An 18,914-nucleotide genomic window follows, 5' to 3' on the forward strand; every position below is an offset into this window, starting at 1 on the left:
ATCCGTTCTGTGCGGCGTGGCGCCGTCTCTGACGTCGGTTCGCTACTTTTTTCCGTATCAACAGATACGAAGAAAAATCCTAACGGACGCGTTAGGTACCCGATAAAATATAACTGGGACTCGGCAGAATGGTAAGACCTTAAGCGGCACCTGTCGAAGTTTACACCAGTATCCCGAGATCATGTCCGGGGACGTGATCTTGAAGTAGGTTTTTGCGGATTGCCACTAGAGCAGTTAACTAGCACCTGATCCGTCAGATGAACTAGCCCCAATTACCATTATCCCTGTACAATATAGAAATTCATATGAGGAAATATAGAAAAGTGTAAAGTTGTCGAGTAAATATAAACAGTGGAGATTTTCCCTGATTCTGCGATTCAAGCAAAATCTCGGGGGCTACTGACATAGGCATCTCCAATGGGCCTGCCGAAGATAGTACCCGGGGTCTACTAAAGGCCCACTACCCGAAGAATAAGAAGACTCGGAAGCCCAAGATATTATTAAGGAAAGGTAGAGTTGTAATAGGAAGCATTATTTATAATCTTGCGGGAGGAGTTAGAAACCTTCCCGGACTTTGTAACTTGTACAATACGAATCCCTCGGCTCCGCCTCCTATATAAGGGGGAGTCGAGGGACAAAGAGATATCGAATCTACTGCCAACGTAACCCTAGTTTTATATTCGTCGAGTACTTTTCGGCTGAAACCTTCGAGATCTACTTGCCCTCTACATCTAACTAAACCCTAGTCTACAACCCGTAGGCATTGACAAGTTGATACCTTGTCAGCTGGTGCATCAGATGGGCCACTTGTTATGCTTTTTGCAACTTCAGACTCCGACATGCAACCATCATTACCACAACTTTCATTCATCTCTGGATCGGATGCAACATTCACATTTTCATTATCACTTCCATCTGTTATTGTCCTGTCATCCGATGCATCTTGTACTTCTGAGAATTCTTGCTTTAGCTGCAATCATATCGAGAAAAAACATAAGGATATAATAAGGTTGTTTCTTAAAAAGACATGAGTGTGAAATGCAATGTAACATGTCAGAGTAATGGAGTTTATGAAAAAACAAACACTAAAAGCACCTAAATGAAGAGGGAAAAACTCACCGGTAATGCACCGAATGAGCCATTTTCTTTATTGTCTTGCTTTATAGCTTTTCTAACCATTTCATTTGTCCATACTGACACTCTAGTACCTTCAGGGTTTACATCCAAATCTCGCAATTGTAATGAGTCAAGATATTTTACCTGTCATAAAAAAAGAGAAGAAAAAGAAGACCATGGATGTAAGTAAAAGCGTTTCCTTTGTAGAATCATGTTGAGAAGAGACGATGCATGGGTAAAAGTTAGATTTCAAAAACATATGAATAAATTGGAGAAGGAAGAGGTACCATGAGGTACAGCATGCATGGACTGACGTGTTCCTTGTCTGCATCTACACTCAATGATTTACAAAGGATCATTATAACAAACTTGCACATGTTGAGCCGTTTTGCTTCTTTAATATTTATCAATGAAGGATATACTCTAGGGCTGACGCGGATTCCAATTGTTGGAGCCAGAACAGAGCACATTGCAAAAGTTATGAAAAGCCTCAGAAATTTGCTGTTAGCAAGTCTCATTGCAGTAAGCTTTATTTCTGATGAGGTAAGGGTCGGCTGTTTCCTCCCAGTAAGCGATAGTTGCTCCTTCATGAAAGCAGTTGCCTCTCGATCTCGAGCAAAAATGACATCAATATCTCCAAATGGAACACCGATAACTTGTTGAACGAGACTCTTCCGTCACGGTGTATTGCGCCACGTCCCGGGAACACTAATGTGCAAGACGCTGGATCAAAGCTTTCCATTAGAAACTAGCACAGATCGGGATGCAACTTAGAACACTTAATATCCAGGAGACCTCCATAGTCATTGTTCCTTATCAACAGCTGTTGTTCCTCTGTAATGTTTGGGTATATCCTGACCATCCTCATAGGTGAAGCTCTCTGAAACAATTTCTTACTTTTTGTCTACAGAACAAAGCAAAAAAGTAGTTGAAAAAAAATCGGAAGATGTATTTTTCACTATGACAGTTACATAATACAAATGAAAAAGAGCAAAAAAGGCAGTAGACTAGGATGTTATAAAGAGACTAACCATATTATCTTGGTGCTGTTCATTACCAGCCCCTGGAGATTCTTGTTTCACAAATTGAATGGCTGGTCTAGCTTCAGGCACATTTTCCTCTTGCTTGATTAGGAATTGGACTGGTGACATCGAACGCTTCAGTGTAAGCTTATGGCGCATCTGGTTGTACTTTAAATATCTTCTGACAGACTTGTTTTTCTTGTTACTACTAGATCTTGTCATTGTACCTGTAACAAAAAATCTGCATAAAAAAAGAAGTTACAATTTATTAGAAAAATGTAACCTGCATAAGACATTTCCCCAGAAAAGTGAACCCTTAAAATTTCAGAGTAATAGAAATTGAGATGGAATACATTACAGAAAAAGAATTATAGACTCTCTCTAAAAAGAAACGAACAATCCACACATATATAAAAAAATTACAGACCATAAATGTCGTTCATAGGAACTAATAGAAAATGAGAATGAAGGTTCGACATAATAAAAAGTACTTATTACATTTCCATGTTCAGAAGTACATTGCAGCATAGGTAAAAAAACACAGGGGGAATATGACAAACAAGATTTGGGAACATCCTCCCAAAAATCTAGTTATGAAATTCCAAAAAAAAAATCACTCGAAGCCTCTCCCCCCCCCGGTGCAGCCTGATGGTATTTCCTCCCCTAGATGCACTAGACAACACGTTCCCATGCATCATCAATTGAAGCCCTGGAATATATTGGCATGAAAGACGCGTCAAGGGCAGCAATCCTTTTGTTGACATATGCTACTCGATAGAACTTGATCATCATGTGTCCACCCACGTAGAAGTGATGGATAGATGTGTAATGAGCTTCAAATGTGGTCATGTACTTCATGTACATTGTTCCATCTTGGTCAACAGCAAACTTGTGGTTTGGGAGGTTGGCAACTCGTATGGCATACAGGAAATCCCTAGGGCGTCCGAAATACTTGATTTCCACTCTGAGCGAGAGAATCGAAGGGCCTTCTTGTACACCAAGGATGTCCATTGTGGTGGCGGACAACGTGGGGTAGTAATGCAAGTCCATGTCTTCGATTGGAGTCCCAAACCCTCTAGGGTAGTGCATAATAGAATTGCCTTCATGGCATGCAAGGAAATGCTCAACAGTGCATGAGTACACATCGTCTTCATCATAAGGTAACATGCTGATGGTTTCGAGGTTGATGCATTTGATCAACGTGTCATTAAACTTGAAGGTGCCCCTTGTGTAATCTAGGTTTAGTGCATCAACTGGGTTTGTGCACCTAACAATCAGTTGAGCATGCCGTGTGCTTGTTTACGACATAATTGATAGGAGCAGAAGTCAAAGCTCGACTATGTGGAGTGCATGGAAAATTGCCTCGGGTGATGAAGAGAAACGGACACAAACCAAGAGGACACCAATTACTCGGGCCAGGCTGCAGACTAAGGTAATCCATAACTAAACGAGAAACCATGGGGTTCCTAGATTCTTCGTTGTTGTCCATAGTTATATTTTCTATCTAAGAACATTAGTTAGTTTTACTGTGAAAACTAAAAAACAACTAATCTAAATATACAGAAGGAAAAAAAGCTAGCTCAAATCTCTTATTGCATATAGCATATATGTAAGCTGCATGTTCCATTTTGTGTCCTACACATTATGATGTTACATTCACCAAAAACCTCAATCGTAGAAAAAAAAGGATGGTAGGGAGTGGGAGCTATAAATTTTAAACAAGGTCGACGTGATGCTATAAACACTGCATGTAAGATGAGAAAATCTATAGTTACCTTACATGCCACTAAAGCAGCCAGAAAAAAAATTTAAGTATAGATATCTCATGTAACATACTACGCCGAGGTCTGGAGGTAATATACTGACCAGATTCAGTTACATGCACCTAGCAAAAAAAGAAAAAAATCCCTTTCCCCTTGCTACATCTAGCAAAATATGTTACAAGCACTTACACAGCTACAGCTGCTGGTAATGAACACAAACATGTCATGTTCGGTTACATGCCCTGGTATAGCTATCATGTGACATGCGATAATGCGGATACTATATCATGGTTTGTGTGACCTAGTTACATGGTTTGTGGACCATGTGCTACATGCTTTGTGACATCCGAACAACTGATAACCATTAATTTTTGCAGGGACTAAACTAGACTTAGCATTTGATTTTGCAGATGCACAATCTAAAAAATGAAAAACAGGGGACACTGTTACATTTTCATTCCCACATACATAGCACACTGCATGCAAAACTATGGGTGCATGTAACCACTAGATAGGAAGAGCATACCATTAGAATGTAACACTCGTATAAAACAAACATCAGCTATGAGCATAGTGATGAGCATGTACCGAAACCACGGATATGTGCAAATCTGACTAGGGGCACAAGCGAGCATCAACATAAACAGCTCAGATAGACACCTGTTTGCATAAAAAAAAGGATCCACAAACATCAGCTATGAGCTTGACCATGTATATGTTGCTACAACTAAAATCAGCAGTTGCGGAGGGGAGTTCCTCGAAAAATAACTTAGATCTGTGAATGCTTCAACTAATCCTAACATATGCTCAACGAAAATCGACATCACTTTCCAGGAACAGGTCGGGCGCAAAAGTAGATGTAGCAGCAAACAGAGAAAAGCCGAAAAATCCCCGAATCTCGCGCGTAACATGCGAAGGATGTAACCACAGAGAGCAAAAACAGATGCGGTGCTGCAGTCGAGGGCGGAGAGCGCGCAAACCAGACCTCACCGTCGACGAGCGATGCAGGGATGTGACCAGCGCGCGACGAAGCAAACCTTCCCCCCGCCGAGCGGACGAAAATGGAGCTCCGACGATGAATCAGCCGCCAGCCGACATGGTGTACACCCGCCTCGGCCAGGATCTTCTACTCTACAGCGAGAATCGCGGGGGAGCGGCGGCGATTTGGCGAAGCTCCGGGAGAGATTTGGGCGAAGGGCGAAATGGATGACGACGACCGCACGAGTCCCGAAATTTGAACCGCCTGGGAAATTACTACACGCACCAAAAAGCGGTCGGACGTTACGACCAGGTGGTGGCCCCGCGCGGGACGACGCGCGATCGTCCGATCTGATCCAACGGCGCGGACGCGCGACCTCGGCGTACGACCAAAAGGAAGTCGACTATGAGATAGAATTTGCGATAGTAATTCCAGGAACTTATTTCAGAGCATTTTTTTTTATCTATGCAAGAAGAATGACAAGCACAAAAAAATGAGCCATTGAAACACATAAAAATATCAGCGGTGGTTGATCACGGTGGCAAATTATGAGATGGAAAAGGACCTCAAGCTTATTCATAGTAAAACAAATGCTGATTCGAGATTTTTTGCCTAGCGGTCTCAAATTAACCGACACATTGGATAGAGAATTTGCTTGAATATATATTATAAAAATGAAACCGTGTCTAGAAGGAACTAGACACTTTTTTGATATAGTAGAAGCGGAACTTGGCGTGACAATTCCGAAATTCGTCTCGAACTCCAGTCGTTGGGGTGCGCCACTGCGACCCCAACCAATAGACTAAGGTCACGTCGTCTTGAATATATATTATCAAAGAACAACTAACTAGTAGGTTATCACCAACGCCTATAAACACTCAATGATTCCTCTGTCTTTACGTATGCAAATGTCCGACAAATACGACCTCTTATATCGGAAATCACCGTCTCTTTGTAGCAGGTGTTGTCATGGACCGCGGTGCACTCGGCCCTTTCGCCATTTTCACCTGTTGACTGCCAAAACCCACCGGCGGGCAGCGGCCTTGTCAACACCGTAGAGCCGGGAAGAGCCTAGAGCTGCGGCTGGCTGAGACCCCTCCGAGCGACGGCCCGCAATGCTCTTCTGGTCACACGCGGCGTTGCGAAGTGCAGGGCGTGCCACCCGACCTATACCTGGTCGGGAAGGTGATGAAGATGCCTCGCTTAGTTTCCTGCAGGGCATACATGTAAACGTTAAATACGAGCCTCGATCGGCTCTCGGGTTATCCTGTGAATCGGCTCAAAGAGCCGATCCACCCATGATCCGTACGGGGTGCACGGATACTTGGTGGTCCTGCTTGGTCAAGATGAAGCTGATGAGATCTACGACGATTTAGGGTTTTCACCGCATAATCGGATCATCCTACTCCAGGTTGGGCCTTGCGGCCACGCACGGTGCTCGTAAGCCGATCCTAAACAAGGCCAAAAAACCAACATGAAGTTGATCCTAGGAACATCCCGTTTAGGACTTGCGAACGCCACCCTATGTGCCACTGGATCCTCCCCCCCTTTGTAAGGCCTAACTATTGCAGATATTAAACTAATCCTTGTAGAACAAGGAGCAATCGTAACGGATCAGATCTACTAAATAATGATCAAGCGGGGTGCCGCCCCCACACCCGAGATAGGCGTGAGGGCGGCTAGATATGCAAGGGTTGCACTACGTAAGCATGCTTAAACGAAGAACAATGCTAACCCTAACACATCTAATGATAACTACGTTGCTCGCCATCAAAAACGCTTCAGTACGAGCAACGCATGGAACAACGTGGGGCTTAGGCTGCCTAGATCGCAAGATGCGATCTAGGCAGCATGTCGCTTACCTGATAGAAACCCTCGAGACGAAGGAGTTGGCGATGCGCCGAGATTGGTTTGTTTTGGGGTTGAACGTGAGTTGTTGTTTATTCCATAAACCCTAGGTACATATTTATAGTCCAGGGGACTTTCTAATGTGGACGTGCACTACCGTGCACGAGATAAACTCTAACTTCTAAATCGATACACAATCTATTATACTAAGATACACGGGCTAACTAGCCCAAATTCTCCGTGCGAGGCCGCTTCATAGATCTTTCATATGTAATCTTCCAAGCCCATCTTGATCGCGGCCCACCTCCTGATCGCGGTCAAATCCTGGTGATAACACATGCCCCCTGGTTTTGGAAATGGTATTTCCAAAATCATTACGCTTCCGTCGGGTCATGTCGTGGCAGAACCGTCGCAGTATCCGTCACCATGATGAATTGCCTCCTCAACTTCTCCGCGTGATTTGGCAGTCTTTTCTCTTTCTTTCAAACATCACTTCCTCGGAAACTGCTGTGGCATTGAATTTTCACCATATCCCCTTTTATTTAACCGCTATGAACAGTTCCGCTCTGCATCCTCGCATTAGCAGTCCAAAAGTCCTCCTGCACCATCATGTCTTCTTCCTCCTCTGCCCTGTCGGACCTCTCCAGCCAGTCCTCCATGTCCCGCGAGCCGACGCCGGAGCACAACCCGGCGGCGGCCCATGCGGCCAACACCCGCCGCGCCATTACGGCCGGGGAGGAGTCAGACCATGACTTCTCCATCTGGTCCGAGGACGACCAGTCCTCGACGGACGGGGAGAGCGACCTCCGTTTCCTCGCCGACGGGGAACCGGAGGAGGAGAGCGATGACGATCGCTTCTCCTGGGACGACTTCACCTCCTCCGAGGGGGTGGTGGAGGAAGAAGAGGAGGAGGAGGACGACGACGACGACTCCCTCGAGGGCTACCCACCAGCGAAGCGCCTTCGCATGTGGTGGGACGATGACAGCAGCGACGACGAAGACGGGGACGAAGCCCCCGTGGAGGGCTACGGGAGTAGCGACGAGGAGCCCATCGGTCAGCAGTGCCGATGAGAGCTCTGATGGCGGCGAGGGCAGTGACGGCCCGTAGATAGGACCCCTAGCATAGGGTCAGTAGTAGCAGATTGGTCAATAGACCCTTCTTTTGTTCTTCCTGGGTGCCCCTCCTTGAGCAATCGGCTCCCCATTGTAAGAAATCCTCATATTAATGAAGAATCCCCTTAGCTTGATTTCGCCGATTTCTCTCATGCTGAATTTGTCGACTGTTGGCCTAATCCATGCTCAGTGACTGATGGTACCGCATCAGTTTCATGATAAACTGCGAGACGGGCCAATTTAACCATCCCTCCAAGCTAGCTGGCTTCTGCCGATGAGGATGACACAGCCGATCCTGGCAGGCTGGCGACTTGATCTTTGAGCAAGCGACTTTAAAAGAACCCTGGAACCGTCTTGGATGCTCAAACTGATGACTGCAGTAACGAACACCGCTCTCCAAACCAGTTGTGTCGCAGGGCTAGCCGATCCCAACTAAATCGGCTCCCTAGGGCAATAACCTTTAGGGCGAGCTGCCCCCCCGAGCCTTAGTGAAGGCGAACCAGACACATGTGCCGACATTAGCCTTAACTCATGACGTAGCCCCAAGCAGAGAACCTTCAAAGTGAGCTGCCCCCCGAGTTTCTTCAGTTCTTGCCGGCCAGATCGGCTCCTTTCCCTTGGTGGCATTGTTCTTGAAGAGAGGATCCAAGCCCTTAGATTACTCCATTGCGGAGCTCTTCCATTAGTGCTCCATTGACCCTCTGATCGTAACAGTTACTCCTCTTGAGTCGATGGTCATTCATCGGCTTTCACGTCCTTAAGTCGATGTCTGCTGCATCGGCTATGTTCGAAAATTTTCGAATTTTCACTTTTTGTTTTTACGGCCGACCTGTGCATCGGCCCCCATATCCCAATACCCATCAACAGAAGATGAGAGGGTTCCGTTGCATATCCTCGTATTTTATCTACTCGGGTGCCCCCGAGCCGATTCTGTCAAGAGAATTGATGGTATCGGCTCGTGTCGGATAACATGTTGAACCTAGGCAGAATGGTGGGTGAGGATAATTTTGGCCGATTGCTGGAATCGGCCTCCACGTTGCTTGCTCGTTGAAGGTTTTGTAAGTTCCCTTCATAAGTTTTTTGGGGCCGATCACAAGGATCAGCCTCTCCTGGTTTGCTCATTGGTTTGATCTTGCTACTTGGTCAGGCTGGATAAAACCAACCCAACCTCTGACTTGATGCGCTTGCTGTCGTCCACTCTGAGTGCTCCGTAGAGTCGTGGAGCGTTACGCTCTGTCGGCAAGACGAGTACCATGTTTGTGCCAGCCGACGTCTCATCATCGGCTTTCCTCTGTTTAGGGCGCCACTCCATTTTCCGTGGACGACCCTCTTCATCCAGGGTTCGCTGAACCTTTGCAGCCAGATCAGGTCGTGCCTTCCTTAGCGTATGCAGGTATAACCTCTCGGCTTCCTCTAGGCCGCGCAATCGCTGAACCCCGCGCTTTTGGGAACGGCTGAGTCCGTCGGGGCACCACCTTGGCCGGTGGTACCTATCTTCTTCCACTTCTACCTCGTCTTCCGAATCCTCAAGATCTGCCCAACGAGGTGACTCGGCGCGTTTGCTTTGTGGCGGGAGAGGCCCTAGGCGCTCGAACACGGACACGTTGGCTGCCTCCTTCTTTTCCGATTGCATTCGGGCAATTGCCGATTGTGGGCAATCGGCTCATTCCTGAATCCCGGCGGTGTCTGAAGAAGGGGCAGTCCCAATGCCTGGCGTTGTCATCTTGCTCCCTTGATGCTTCCGTGGCACAGCGCTCGTGCTCCTCCTCATCGCGATCCTGCCGACGGTATCTTCTGGCTTCTCTAGCCAGACGATCTCCTCTATCATCGTAATTGGACCGTCGGCGTTGGTCATACTGACTCACATATTTGTTGAGGAGGTGATCGGAGAGGGGTCGCTGATATCTTATATTCTTCACCTCTCCCTCCGTGACATAGCGCTTGCCATCATGACGGAGCCGATCGCGTGGAGCGGCCTCCTCTGTATCCTTGCTATGAGAGCAGCTGCCCTCATCTCCATCTTTGCCGAGTGGTTTCCGGGTCCTACCATGTTGATGCTGAACGAGGGACCTGGCTGGCAACCTTCGAGGTAGGTGATTTCCACCATGTTAACGGCGGGGAAGGGTTGGGTGTCGACCTTCATGGCGTACTGGTTGAAAATTAGCCGCCCCTTCTCTATCGCCGCTTGGATGTGCCGACGCCACACCCGGCAGTCGTTGGTGGCATGGGAAAGCGAGTTGTGGAACTTGCAGTACGGCTTTCCGTTTAGCTCCTTCGCCGTGGGGAACTTGAGACCTTCGGGAATCGTCAACTGTTTCTCCTTGAGCAGGAGGTCGAAGATTTGTTCAGTCTTGGTTACGTCAAAATCAAATCCCCTGGGCGGCCCTCGGTGGCTTTACCCATTTGCGAGGCCACGGGGTCCCCCCTGAATCCACTCAGCCACTGCTATCTCTTGGCCTCCCGCAGGCACTTCATCTTCCTCTCGTATCGACCATAACTACCGCACGCTTGAACTTGTCTTGGTACGAGTCGGGGTGGCGCTGTTCATATGCCGATAGTTTCGAACCATGTGCGCCGGCGAGGGATAATCTGCTTGGGAGGCCATGTCCTTGAGCCGTGTTGCGAGGCCTGCTACTCGCCAACTCGATCGCTTCCTTTTCAGTTATACGAACCGAATAACACCGGTTCCTAAGATTTCTGAAGCGCTGGATGTACTCTGTCACCGTTTCCCCGCGCTTCTGACGTAGTTGTGCTAGATCGGCAATGTCAGACTCGGAAGCTTCTGAATGGTATTGCATATGGAACTGTTCTTCCAATTGCTTCCAAGTTTGGATGGAGTTTGCTGGCAAGGAGGTGTACCATCCAAAAGCCGATCCCGTGAGGGACTGTGAAAAGAGCCTCACGCGTAGCTGATCCGACACTGAAGCCGGTCCTAGTTGAGCCAAATATCGGCTGATGTGCTCGATGGAGCTGGAGCCATCCGATCCACTGAATTTGGAGAAGTCGGGGAGCCGATATTTAGGTGGCAGCGGGATCATCTCGTAATCGTCGGGTACGGCTTGGAATAGCCGATCGCCCTTCTTTTCGGCATCATGCCGAACTGGTCTCTCGGCATGGTACCGATCCGATCCGCCGTGCTGGCCGTAGGAGTTGCACTCTGAAGATTCGCCGGGGTGGCGTACTTGGCCTGCCATGTTTGCTTTTCCAGCTCTGAGCCCTCTGCAGGAGCTGGGCTCGGGAGTTTCGTCGGCGTGGCGTATTTAGTTAGCCACGTCTGCTCTGTCGCCGACGTTCCTCTTGTCTTCGCCGGAGTCCCCGATGTTGTGGCCTGGTTTGTGAGTGCCCAGTCACCACAATCCGGCACGTACATGCACGCGTATCCATGAGGGATCTCCTTAGGTGCCTCCATTAAGAACTCGGTAGTCACTAGGGTCGCCACCAATCTCGTAGACGAGGAATGCCGGTGTAGTCGGCACTTCAGCGAGTGCCGCCAACGCATATGGCAGCGGTGGACGGGACTCGGAATGGCAACTCTCCTTGATGAGTCCCGAGAGCTGGCCCCGACGGCGAGTACTGGTGGCTCATGATCTCTTGGATCACGCGCAGAGCGACACGCTCCAACACGTTGACCAAGTTCTCAGAGTGGCGATGTAGTGAGTGAGCCACCAGGTAGTTGATCTCCTGCCGCAGACCCCTGGTGCGTTCTTCCGACGGGGTTGAGAGGTCTATCCCATCGAGCGCACCTTGCGGTGAGAACCCCTTCCATCTGATGCCACCGGAACGGGTTCTCTGAAAAGAGCCGATGAGGTCGGCTTCGAGGGTAGCCTTGATCTCGTTGTATTGCTTCTTGAGGTCATCGGTGCGGATCCCCGTAGGTGAGCGGCGTGCCGTCCGCCATCTCAGATGTAGATGGCGATGTGGTTGATGTAGAGATGGTCCCACCGGGCGTGCCGGAATGTGTTGACCGCCAAAACCCACCGGCGGGCAGCGGCCTTGTCAACACCGTAGAGCCGGGAAGAGCCTAGAGCTGCGGCTGGCCGAGACCCCTCCGAGCGACGGCCCGCAATGCTCTTCTCGGTCACACGCGGCGTTGCGGAGTGCAAGGGCGTGCCACCCGACCTATACCTGGTCAGGAAGGTGATGAAGATGCCTCGCTTAGTTTCCTGCAGGGCATACATGTAAACGTTAAATACGAGCCTCGATCGGCTCTCAGGTTATCCTGTGAATCGGCTCAAAGAGCCGATCCACCCATGATCCGTACGGGGTGCACGGATACTTGGTGGTCCTGCTTGGTCAAGATGAAGCTGATGAGATCTACGACGATTTAGGGTTTTCACCGCATAATCGGATCATCCTACTCCAGGTTGGGCCTTGCGGCCACGCACGGTGCTCGTAAGCCGATCCTAAACAAGGCCAAAAAACCAACATGAAGTTGATCCTAGGAACATCCCGTTTAGGACTTGCGAACGCCACCCTACGTGCCACCGGATCCTCCCCCCCTTTGTAAGGCCTAACTATTGCAGATATTAAACTAATCCTTGTAGAACAAGGAGCAATCGTAACGGATCAGATCTACTAAATAATGATCAAGCGGGGTGCCGCCCCCACACCTGAGATAGGCGTGAGGGCGGCTAGATATGCAAGGGTTGCACTACGTAAGCATGCTTAAACGAAGAACAATGCTAACCCTAACACATCTAATGATAACTACGTTGCTCGCCATCAAAAACGCTTCGAGTACGAGCAACGCATGGAACAACGTGGGGCTTGTGCTGCCTAGATCGCAAGATGCGATCTAGGCAGCATGTCGCTTACTTGATAGAAACCCTCGAGACGAAGGAGTTGGCGATGCGCCGAGATTGGTTTGTTTTGGGGTTGAACGTGAGTTGTTGTTTATTCCATAAACCCTAGGTACATATTTATAGTCCAGGGGACTTTCTAATGTGGACGTGCACTACCGTGCACGAGATAAACTCTAACTTCTAAATCGATACACAATCTATTATACTAAGATACACGGGCTAACTAGCCCAAATTCTCCGTGCGAGGCCGCTTCATAGATCTTTCATATGTAATCTTCCAAGCCCATCTTGATCGCGGCCCACCTCCTGATCGCGGTCAAATCCTGGTGATAACATCACCATAGTAGTAGTAACTGGTGGGCTTATTCTTGTACATGAGCAGTTTATCGCTCCTATCCATGAGGACATAGTCGCCGTGAATGAAGTAGGGCCGCGCCATGTCTTTCCCGCGTCCGGACGAACACCCTAAGCGGTATAGATGGATCCATGCCTGCTCGTTCCTCCTACCCTCTAAAACCCACACCTGTAGCAATCACAATTTGTAAGAAGACAAACCAATTTGCATATCAAATTACTAGTGTACTAAGAGCATGTCTAACAGGCCCCGTATTTTTTCGCCCCTTAAAACACGAGTAAAGGGCCCTGTATTCACTTTTCGCCGGCCAAAAACTCGGACGAGCTAGCAGAGCCCGTATCCCCACCCCGTAAAACAGAATTCTGTTTTACGGGGTGGGGATACGGGCTCTGCTAGCTCGTCCGAGTTTTCAACCCCTCAAAACAGGGTTTTTTGACAATTTGGATATTAAAACCAACACAACATTCACATAAAATAAATGTTTTACATCACACAATAATCGTCATAATTATTACAATAAATGTTCTAATGGAAGAATTAAACAAATAACAAATGTTTCACACATACAAGAATAGGAAATGAATGTTTCACACATACAACAATGGGAAATGAATGTAAAAACTCATTGGCCATGCAACCGCCAATGGTGATCAATCAGATCTTGGGTGAGCTGGTGATGAGTCTCGGCATTTTCAATGCCTCGATGAGCTGCAAGAAAAGCTTCAATCCGATCAGGGTTCCTCTCGGGCTGCACTCGGGTGCCAACATTGTCATAGAAACATGACAAGTTCAAACCTCTTTCATCTTCAATGATCATGTTGTGAAGAATGACACAACATGTCATGACATCAACAAGAGTTTCCTTGTTCCAAAACCTAGCAGGACCCCTGACAATTGCAAATCTTGCTTGCAAGACACCAAAAGCTCTCTCAATATCTTTGCGGCATGCCTCTTGATTTTTGGTGAAGCAAGCTTCCTTTCTTGTCAAAGCCCTGTCCTTTTTCTCTTTTATGGACTTGACAAGGGTTGCATAGTTAGGGTAAATACCATCTGTGAGATAGTATCCCATGGTGTACTCATTGTTCATAGCTTTGTAGTTACAAGGTGGAGCTTCACCCTTAACTAGTCTTGCAAACAAAGGGGATCTATTCAAGATGTTGATGTCGTTGAGTGTCCCCGGCAATCCAAAAAAGCATGCCAAATCCATAAGTCTTGAGAGGCCACAGCTTCAAGAACAATGGTAGCATCACGACTTTTGCCACAATACATTCCATGCCATGCTTTTGGACAATTTTTCCATGTCCAATGCATGCAATCCAAACTACCAAGCATCCCCGGCCACCCCCTCTTTTCATTGATCTCCATGAGCCTTTTTGTATCATCCTCATTTGGAGCTCGGAGATACTTCTCTCCATACAACTTGATCACCATCTTGGCAAACATACGCACGCAATCCGTGGTTGTTTGTACACCAATGCGAAGGTACTCGTCGGTATAATCTGCTGGTATACCGTATGCAATAACCCTCATGGCCGCAGATTTTTTTTGATATGGGCTAAATCCCATGACTTGGGCAGCATTTCTTCTTTGCTTGAAATAATCGCAATTTGCCTCGCAATCTTTGACGATTCTCTCGAACAAAGACCTACGCATTCGGTACCGTCTACGGAAGAGGCGGGGAGGATAGGTCGGTACCTCGGCGAAATAATCTTGCATCGGCTGTTCGTGGCCGAGCGCGCGGTTCCGCGGAATGCACATACGCCCCATCACGGATCCTTTCCGCTGATCCAGCAGCTTCATGCGGTCCTCCGTTTGCTTCAAGCCGAACAGGAGCAGCATCATCTCCGTCTCGTCGTCGTTGAGCAACTCGTCGATGTCGGAATCCGACGACGACCAATCGGTCGACGTCGCCTCCAAATCCGCCATGTGCACATCCTCCGAAGCCATCTACCACGGGGTACCATACATCAGCCCGAAATCCGACCAATTTACCGGCGGCAACGAAGAAGAACGCGGCGAAATACTCACCGGCGACAAACGGCGGAGAAGACCACGGCTGGAGGGCGGCGGCGCGCGCGGAGGGACGCGGAACTTCGGCGGGGGTGCGGCGGGGGTGCGGCGGGCGTCGACGCAGCTCGACGCGGCTCGGCGGACGGCGGAGGGGCGTGGATCTGACGGATTCTGGCGGCGGCGCGCGGGTGGCTGCGGCGGCGCGCGGGGGAAAATGGATGGGGACAACTGAAATGTCCGCGCGCGCTTTCGGAATTGGGATAGTGGTTTCGCCCACTATCCCCGCTCCCACCCCGCACAAGTAGAGGGCGACGACCCGCCCCGTAGTCGAAAACAGCAAAAAACGATGCGGGGGCCGTTTTTACGGGGCGTGCTAGACGACCGGGTAGACGCGAAACCCTCAAATCGGCGGTTATTATACGGATTTGACCCTTTTACGAGGTCTGTTAGACCTGCTCTAAGGGGGGCAGGGGAGATTTGCAGAGATTTACCTGGATGAGGCTATACCCATGAGACGGATCGCCGTGGGCAGGCGTTGCAACGCTGAGCCTGCGATTGACCTGGGTCTAGTGGCGGACGGGTCTGGCGGCGATTGGCAACGGCTGCGTGCAGGTGACCCGCTCGGTGTCGAGGTCGAAGGACATGATCCTGTCCTCCAACCCCTCCGCGGCCCAGTACGTGGCGCCGTCAACGCTGACGACGCCGGCTTCCAGCCTGCATCTGGAGTAGTTAGGGGTCGGGACCTCCCTCCAAGAGGCCTCCCCGAGAGTGAACACCTGGAGCGTGTCCTTGGTCTTGAAGAAGCAGGGGACGTGCACCACCTTGTACTGCCCCGTCGCGTGGTGGTACCCGAAGCTGTAGGCCTGGTGCCAGCTCCTGCCGGTGCGGCGCGTGTTGTGGCGCCTGAAGAGGCCGTCGCGCGGCGTGGGCAGGAGCGCGAGGACGTCGCCGGTGGCCGGGTTGGCGAGGGTGATGGCGCTGCCGGGCTTGTTGTCGTCGCAGAGGCAGAACACGCCGTTGCAGACGCCGACCACCTCCGTGTGCTGGTTGTAGAGGCCGCCGAGATGCAGCTCTCTCGGTACGCAGGTGTGGGAGGAGTAGGACTGTTGGTCTAGGTCCAGGTCGTCGACGTCGAGGACGTAGGCGGAGTCCCTGGTGACGAGGAGGGGCGCGGTGTGGCGGCGCGCGCTGCTTCATCTCCGTGGTGTGGTGGTGGACGAGGTCGCGCCAGGCACGGCAGACCAGGCGCAGGCGCCGGCGCGAGGTCCAGGGGAGGCGCTGCAGGATCTCCAGCACCAGCTCCGTCGGGATGTCCATCGATCGCAGCGGCCTTAGCCCTTGCCTTGCCGACGAGGGCTGGATTCGTTCGTATTCGGCCCCACTGGTGGAAAAACAGGCTTCCGGGAAGCCCCATAAGTCGCGAAGGTAAAGGAACCGCGACTAATGGGGCCTTTAGTCGCGGTTCGTGTGGCGAACCGCGACCAAAGGCCTGGGCCCAGGGCGCACGGTGGCCAGGCTGGTGCACGTGGGGGCTTTAGTCGCGGTTGGCCAGCCCAACCGCGACTAAGGTGCCCGAAGGCCTTTAGTCGCGGTTGGCCAGGCCAACCGGGACTAAAGCCCCTCCCCTATATATACCCATCCAGCAGCCAACACTTAGCCATTTGGAGCCATTCTCTTCACAAACTTCACAAGTGAGTGTTAGGTTTGCTTTTGGTTCCTCTTATGCACATAAGGTGTTTGATGAAATGCCCCAAGAGCATGAAACAAACATGATATGAAGTGTTGGAGTCACACTTGAGCTTTCTCATTTATTTTTTCCTCCTCGATCGCGGTTAGCAACTTGAACCTTTGATGTGTCATTGATAAAATATGCATGTGTGTGTAGTTCATTGTTTAATTTATATTGTTTGTAGCTAGTTAGTTTAACAAATGCATGATGGTTAATTATATATTTTATATTATAATAATGCAGATGAATCGGCAATGGATGTACGGTAACCGACTCTCCGGCGAGTTCGATACGGGTTTGAAAGATTTCCTCGTAGTGGCTAATGCGAACAAGCGGGGGGTTTTGTTATCTGTCCATGTGTTAAGTGTAAGAATCGGAAGGGTTACTCTTCCTCAAGAGATGTTCACATGCACCTGCTTCGGCACGGTTTCATGCCAAGCTATAATTGTTGGACCAAGCATGGAGAAAGAGGGGTTATAATGGAAGAAGATGAAGAAGGGGATGATTTCAATGATGAAAGCTATCTTTCTCATTTCGGTGATACTTTCATGGAGGATGCTGAAGGTGAAGGGGAAGGTGAAGAAGAGGCACGTGATGATCCCGTTGATGATCTTGGTCGGACCATTGCCGATGCACGGAGACGCTCGCGAAACTGAAAAAGAGAGGGAGAATTTGGATCGCATGTTAGAGGATCACAGGAAGGCGTTGTACCCCGGATGCGATGATGGTCCGAAAAAGCTGGGCTGCACACTCGGATTTGCTGAGATGGAAGGCACGAGCAGGTGTAGCTGACTCGGCATTTGAAAACTTGCTGAAAATGTTGAAGAATATGTTTCCAAAGAATAACGAGTTGCCCGCCACTACGTACGAAGCAAAGAAGGTTGTCTCGCCCTCTAGGTTTAGAGGTTCTAAAGATACATGCATGCATCAACGATCGCATCCTCTACCGCGGTGAATACGAGAATTTGAATGAATGCCCGGTATGCACCGCATTGCGTTATAAGATCGGAGGCGATGACCCCGGTGACGATGTTGAGGGCCGAAACCCAGGAAGAGGGTTCCCGCCAAGGTGATGTGGTATGCTCCTATAATACCACGGTTGAAACGTCTGTTCGGGAACAAAGAGCATGCCAAGTTGTTGCGATGGCACAAAGAGGACCGTAAGTCGGACGGGGAGTTGAGACACCCCGCAGATGGAACGCAATGGAGAAAGATCGACAGAGAGTTCAAAGATTTTGCAGCTGACGCAAGGAACATAAGATTTGGTCTAAGTACGGATGGCATGAATCCTTTTGGCGAGCGAGCTCCAGCCATAGCACCCGGCCCGTGACTCTATGCATCTACAACCTTCCTCCTTGGTTGTGCATGAAGCGGAAGTTCATTATGATGCCGGTGCTCATCCAAGGTCCGAAGCAACCCGGCAACGACATCGATGTGTACCTAAGGCCATTAGTTGATGAACTTTTACAGCTGTGGGGCAGACCTGGTGTCCGTGTGTGGGATGAGCACAAAGAAGAGGAATTTGACCTACGAGCGTTGCTTTTCGTAACCATCAACGATTGGCCTGCTCTTAGTAACCTTTCGGGACTCGTCAAATAAGGGATACAATGCATGCACGCACTGCTTACATGAGACCGAAAGTGTACATTTGCCAAATTGTAAGAAGAACGTGTACCTTGGGCATCGTCGATTTCTTCCGAAAGGTCATCCAGAGAAGAAAGAAAGGCAAGCATTACAACGGCAAGGCAGATCACCGGCCGAAGCCTCGCGGAACACACCGGTGCCGAGGTATTTGATATGGTCAAGGGTTTGAAAGTCATCTTTGGAAAGGGTCCCGGCGGACAATCGGTTCCGAAGGGAGCCGACGGGCACGTAGCCATGTGGAAGAAGAAATCTATATTCCGGGAGCTAGAATATTGGAAAGTCCTAGAAGTCCGCTCCGCAATCGACGTGATGCACGTTACGAAGAATATTTGCGTGAACATCCTAAGCTTCTTGGGCGTGTATGGGAAGTCAAATGATACAAAGGAAGCACGGCAGGACCAAGCAAAGTTTGAAAGACCCCGATGACCCGCATCCGGAACGGTTTCAAGGTCGTGCCGCCTACGCTCCGACCAAAGAAGAGAAGGTCATCTTTTTTGAATGCCCGAGCAAGTATGAAGGTCCCGTCAGGATTC

Source organism: Lolium rigidum, chromosome 7 (assembly GCF_022539505.1).
Source record: "Lolium rigidum isolate FL_2022 chromosome 7, APGP_CSIRO_Lrig_0.1, whole genome shotgun sequence".
In the NCBI taxonomy this organism is placed as follows: Eukaryota; Viridiplantae; Streptophyta; class Magnoliopsida; order Poales; family Poaceae; genus Lolium; species Lolium rigidum.